The sequence below is a fragment of the Carlito syrichta genome, unplaced genomic scaffold, assembly GCF_000164805.1.
Source record: "Carlito syrichta isolate Samal-C Ts95f unplaced genomic scaffold, Tarsius_syrichta-2.0.1 Scaffold27444, whole genome shotgun sequence".
In the NCBI taxonomy this organism is placed as follows: Eukaryota; Metazoa; Chordata; class Mammalia; order Primates; family Tarsiidae; genus Carlito; species Carlito syrichta.
Genome location: NW_006971540.1, coordinates 1,196 through 7,238, shown reverse-complemented (window position 1 = coordinate 7,238; position 6,043 = coordinate 1,196). Strand labels below are relative to the sequence as shown.

The following is a 6,043-nucleotide window of genomic DNA, read 5'->3' as shown; positions in this document are numbered from 1 at the left end:
CAAGATGTAGTTGTTACTGTTAACGATGGGCGAAGTTAACACCTGTAATTCCACCCTTTTGGGAGACAAAGTTGGGAGGATCACTTGTGCCTAGGAATTGAGGCAGTAGTGAACCACAATCATGCCACTGCACACCAGCCTGGACAACAGAGTGAGACCCAATCATTAACAAAATAAAACAAAAAGCTGTAAGCTAGGTCTCTACTCCCTTTTGGCTTCAGGTGTATCTGTACAGCTTTATGGCTTCTAATCTTGACTTACCCAACTAAAATCAACTCATCAATTCCACAAGTGGGGATTAAGGAAAATGCTTTCATCATTGTGTTCAATTTCAACAGAAGAACCATAATGATTTTGAGTAGATCCCAAAGAAGAGTTCCTTTGCAAATTTTCAATACATGGAGTCTTTCTAATTGAAAAATGTTAGCCAGATGAGGTGAATCACGCTTGTAATACTAGCACTTTGGCAGATGAAGGTGACCAGATTGGCTGAGCCCAAGGGTTCCAGACCAACCTGGGCAACTTGGCAAGAACTCGTCTGTATAATAAATATATTTTTTTAAATTAGCCAGGTGTGGTGGTTCATGCCTATAGTTCTAGCTACTTGGAAGACTGAGGTGGAAGGATCGCCTGAGCACAGTAGGGTCAAGACTGCAGTGGCCATCAGCGTGTCACTGCACTCCAGCCTGGGCAACAGAGTGAGACTCAGAATCACACCAAAAATGTTTCTGGTAATTTAGTAAAACAAAACAAGGAATGATCTTCAAAGCAGACAGGTTCCTATGCATGCAGGTCATAGTTCCAGCACAAAAGGACACAGGGACAGTATGAAGGCCCCAGTGGGCTGTCTCAGGCTTCTTCTAGGGCATCGATTGAAGGCGGATGTGCTGTGGCCCAGGAGACAGGCTGGTGTTCCTTTACTTTGCAGGTTTCTCCATAATACAAACCTTGGTTTTCAGCAGCTTTTAGGGGCAGCCTTGACTCAGAGAGGAGCCCTGGGTGTTGTCATCTAATCCCCTGCCAAGGTGGTGGCATGTCCTGGTTGGTTTCAAACCCATCGGTCCTCTCTGTTGGTAGCATCTGCCATTGGCTCCTGGACATGTGCTTCTTGACAGCGTTTTTGGCTCCTTTCAACTCCAGATACAGCTGTGAACCTGGTGGATGTCCAGCTAAGCAGCCTGAAAGAATCAGTCCCCATTCCCTCAGAGATGAGGGTGTTGGTAGGAGTTTTGGCTCATTGCAGCAAAGTTATCAAGTGCCCAGGCCCAAGCCTGCTCTTGGAAGGAGGAGCGGTAAGGGATACATAACTACACACTGAGTGTGAGTTCCACTATTAGGGGAGCCCAAACATCACTTGCACACAATTTACTTATGAGAAATTCTCCTATATACCCCACAACTCTAAAATAAAATAAAATAAACTTTACACTTTAACAATGTCTTTTGTCTTTTCTTTTAGCAACCATGAAAAAAACTAATTTAGATTCCCTTCCCTGTATCACAGATTATCTCAAAACACACAGGCTAGGACTAGAACCAGAGAAGATTAGATAATTTGTGGAAAGGAGGGGGAAGAAGAATGTCTTACTTTTTCCTCTCCTTCTCTAGGCAGATTTCATTTCTGTAGGGAAAGGAATCCAAATTTAATTGTCCTCTGAACACCGGCACCTCCAATACTCTATGAACAGAGAAAAGCAAATGGAAAGCTCAGTTAATTCTCAAAGCATTAAAAAGGAATATTCCAAACTCCTGCCCCTTACCCTTGTTTTCTGGGTCTCCCTCTCATCTACCTTTTGTCTGCTGACTATCCACTCTTTCCTCTTGGTAAAGAAAGCTACCCCTACTACCTAGCTTTGAAGCTCATCTTTGAAGGCTTAGAAACTTTCCTTATTCCAGGACATGCATCCTATTCTATCAAAATTGAGGCAGCCTTGTTATTAGCAAAGCAACCATATGTCTGAGTTTCATCACGAAGTTTTACTTCACATATTCTATTCTCTAGTCCCAAAGTGCTCCCTTATAACTATTGGCTTCCATTGTTATTCAGAAAATGTGGTCACTAAATTTCCCAGGCCTTGGGTCAGGTTCAGAGTCCAACTTCTTATCTGTACCACTGACTGAGGCAACAGAGCTCTGGGAAGGAGAAGAGACTCACACTTTAAAAGCCCTAGCACTGATCTGATCTTCTGATCTACTGAGCTGATCATAATTACTCAGTTTTGCTGTCAGCTTCCATGCTGTGAGAAATTCTAGATGATGAAATGCAATTACACACTTGTGCAAGTACAGAACAAGCCCACTGCAAATGTTGCTACACCGGGGAGAAACTGGAGAGTTGGGCCTTTTCGTCCCTTTAGAATTTTCTATTTAACCAGAGAATTACTTGTTCTTATTGACCAGTTTGAATTATTGACAGAAAACCAGAACTTCCTATTTGTGTTTTTAACTCCATTCACAATGCATTTACTCAGAGGCAGCAGTATATCACCCCTTTTTTCTCCCCTAAAAAGCAAGAAATCTAGGAAAAGCATCTCTTACCTTGAAGAATTTCTATTTTAGCCACTGCCTAGATAACTAGGCAATATTCTATCTCTCTGATAGAAAATCCATATAATTCAAAGGAATTCTAATCGGAGGGAAATGACACCATATGCAAATCCCGGGTACATTCCAGACTAGAAATGCTTACTGTTACCTTTTGCTGAGGCTTACTGGATTGCGATGCATTCTTTCAGGCATGTATATTTCATATTTCGCCTTGGAAAAGTGATATTATATAAATGCCCTATTTCACAGGTAAAGAAAACAAGATTTTATAGTCAGTAAAGACCCATGTATGCAAATTCTGTATGCACTCTTACTCTACATCCTCTATTTAAGAATTTCTAGAAAACATCAGGAACACATGGCAAAATGAGATTTTTTTTTTAACTTACCTTTTTACAAATGGGCACCTTGGCTTTTAAAGCATCAATGGCATAGCTCACAGCTTCAAGAGATGCAGCCCTGTGGACTGAGGACACAGCAATGATTATGCTTGCTTCTGACACTGGAACCAAGCTTTAACAAGATGAAGAATAAAAATTACCATCACCTCCTAATCTATGTGTTAAATAATCTGCTAGGCACATTTTAAAAAACAAACAACAACAACAAAAAAAACAGTTACACATTCTTAGAACTATGCTGTAGTTCAACTTTACTTAAATATCCCATTCAGTTAGAAAACATTAACTCACCCCAGTTATGTTCAGCAGAGGAGATGCTGAGACTGATGTTGAGTCTAGTTTGTCAGCATCTATCCACTAAACCATTTAATGGCATGAAGATGGAGGAGTCCTTTCATTGACTCAGCAAACATCTGCCTCAACAGACACAAAGCAAAGTATGCCTAAAGGTACAAAGTTATAACACCTGACAATTATGACAAAGAATTTAGAATACAAAATAGCAATCAGTGCTAATTAATAGGACTGATGATATTAATCATTAATAAAACTACTGGTTATTAATAAATTTATAGTTATTAATCACAAAATAATAACTAATAGAATATGATAGATGATGTCTAAATAGTTGGTTTCTTTTTAAAGTCCAGAATTCTTCTCATATAAGTGATACAAAAAGCAAATTACTTTAATGATGTTCAAAGGCATTTATATAAAAAATAATCTATAACAGACTGTCATATGAACAGAGTCCAGACCACAAAACAACTCTCAAGAGGCCTCAAGGACTTCAGCACCCCTGAGGCCCAGGGCCTGAAAGTCTTGGCACATGTGCACTTTGTTACAGCACCAAGAGCAACATCAACCTGTCCAATATTACAACCCAACAAGCAGTCACTGAAAGCACCGAGACCATCCCTTCTATCCTCCAGAAATAACATACAAACCTTCCTACTGGTAGTTTTGAAATTTAAGAAAGATTCAAGAACCAGAAGCAGCACAAAGATGGAAAACAACTATACTTAACTTCTTAATTGATAAAGGAAATCATACCCAAGTCGATGGAACACTGCTATGTGTTTGGCCATTTCTGCCTAATGTCACTACAAATCATTTTCCACCATGGGTAGATAGGCTTCATATTCTAAGCTAATGACTTTTTTCCCCTTCAAAGTTATTTCTTGTAGTCCCTAAAAAAAAGCAAATACATATATATATATTAAAATAAGACCTTTCCTTTAATAGAAATAGCACATTAATATAATATTTTTGAATAGTAAACCAGCAAAACAACTTGTCTAAAAGTTATCTTGAAATAATGTCCAGAGTATGGTATTTCACAGCTAGGTGGCATCAGTTAGTCTGGAGCCCACCAGGCAAATGGCTTGAAGAGATTACTCAGAGAGATTTACTCAGCTCAAGGGGGGTGAGATATGACTGCTATTTCATCCCAATGCATTTCCAGGTCTCATAATTTAAAGGGGCTCACATTCCTCAGATTAGATGTTTATTTTCTTCCTCTCACTAAATTATATGTGTTAGAAGGCATGATTTGATCTGAAAGATAAAAATAAGCCAGTGTAAAATGCTAGCAAATCTGAATATATTTATAAATATGTCAAATGAATGAGGCATGATATAAAAAGGAATTCACCATTACATGATCACTAGAAGGTAATCTATCTCGTATGTCAGTTTATTACAAATTCCAAATATGTTATTTATATATACCATCATGGTAAAATTGAGATAGTGCCACCTTCATCTACATGCCCAGCCTCTCTGATCACTATGTTACCAAGCACCATACCTAAAACTGCCTTTACCTTTATCCAAAAAGAGGGGATTTGCAGAAGTGATGGTGACTCTACAGAAAATGAGTTCCTTTCACAAGCTGACAGAAGCCCAGGCAAGGAACTGAGGAAATAAGGAAACAAACTACATACCTATTTACCAGGTGTTATGCAAATCCCTTTGGCATGCATACCTCTTTAAACATCATTCCATACTCACCCAAGGGACATTATTGCATACTTAGTAAGGACCAGAGACTAAGGCCAGGCACTAGATATAAACTAGGGAATAAAAGCAAGGCTCCTAATCCCAGGGTGCTTGTATGTGAAAGGGAGAAACAAAGTAACAAATAAGAATTACAAATAAGGATAACTTATGGACATAAAAAAGGTTCTGAGACAGAGCACAGGGGCTGGGGAAGAGGCTACTTGAGATAAGGGAATCAGGAAGGTCTCTCTCAAGAGGCAATATTAAAAGCTGAGATCTGAGAGACAAGAAGGCAGTCATGTAAAGAAACAAAAAATGGGACTAGCCCTCAGGCAGAGAGAGGGAATGGCAAATGCAGAGGTTCTTGGGGGCAAGAAAGAACATGCTGTGATCCAGAACCTACAAACAAGGGAGAGGACAGGACACACTGAGGCTAGACAGTAGGTAGGGCCCTGTAGGCCATGAGAAGTATAATTACAACTCCTTTGAGGTTTCATCTGAATTGAAAGATGAAAGAAAGGCTCACAAAAATTAAGAACTCACTCAAGGTACTGAAATTCCAAGCAAGAAATCTTAATAATCCAAAGTTACGTTACCTATCTCCTTCCAACTATTGAAAAGAAAATCACAATTATTCATATACCACTGGATTCCAGAATTTTCACCTGCTATACAAGCCACCTAAGCTTCTTCCACCTCTTTTTCTTGCAATAAGGCATAGGTAAGCCAAATATGGTCTATGAGCTTTGAAAAATACGGAGTTCCCCCAACTTCTGACTATTAAGACTACTAAAATCTAACTGGCCGATTCTAAATTTACTTAATACGAATCCTTCCAATCACACTCAAAAGACACAGAAAGCTTCTGAGTAATATTTTGAATCTTTCCAAAGAACAGCAGTAATCATCACAAACACCACCTTAATGGAAGCCTATAGTTTTCTGAATAAATTCCCAACTCTTAGCATCTTAGAACCTCCTGAAATCATAGTGGTGATATTGTGACCAAAGTTTCTAAATAAAATTGTGGACGTTTTTCTGTCCTTTCAATAAATCCTGCTTTTCCACGCAAAAAAATAAATAAATAAAAAATA

The 6,043-nt window shown here is 38.9% G+C and overlaps 1 long non-coding RNA gene across 1 annotated transcript; it reads right to left on the bottom strand.

Moving 5' to 3' along the window:
• Positions 1-2,701: 2,701 nt before the first annotated feature.
• On the bottom strand, positions 2,702-3,320 carry LOC103269781. The gene is made up of 3 exons (XR_504921.1): positions 3,240-3,320; positions 2,937-3,060; positions 2,702-2,785 (listed from the first exon to the last, which is right to left on the bottom strand). It is a non-coding gene; the product is annotated as an uncharacterized LOC103269781 (long non-coding RNA).
• Between the last annotated feature and the right edge of the window lie 2,723 nt (positions 3,321-6,043).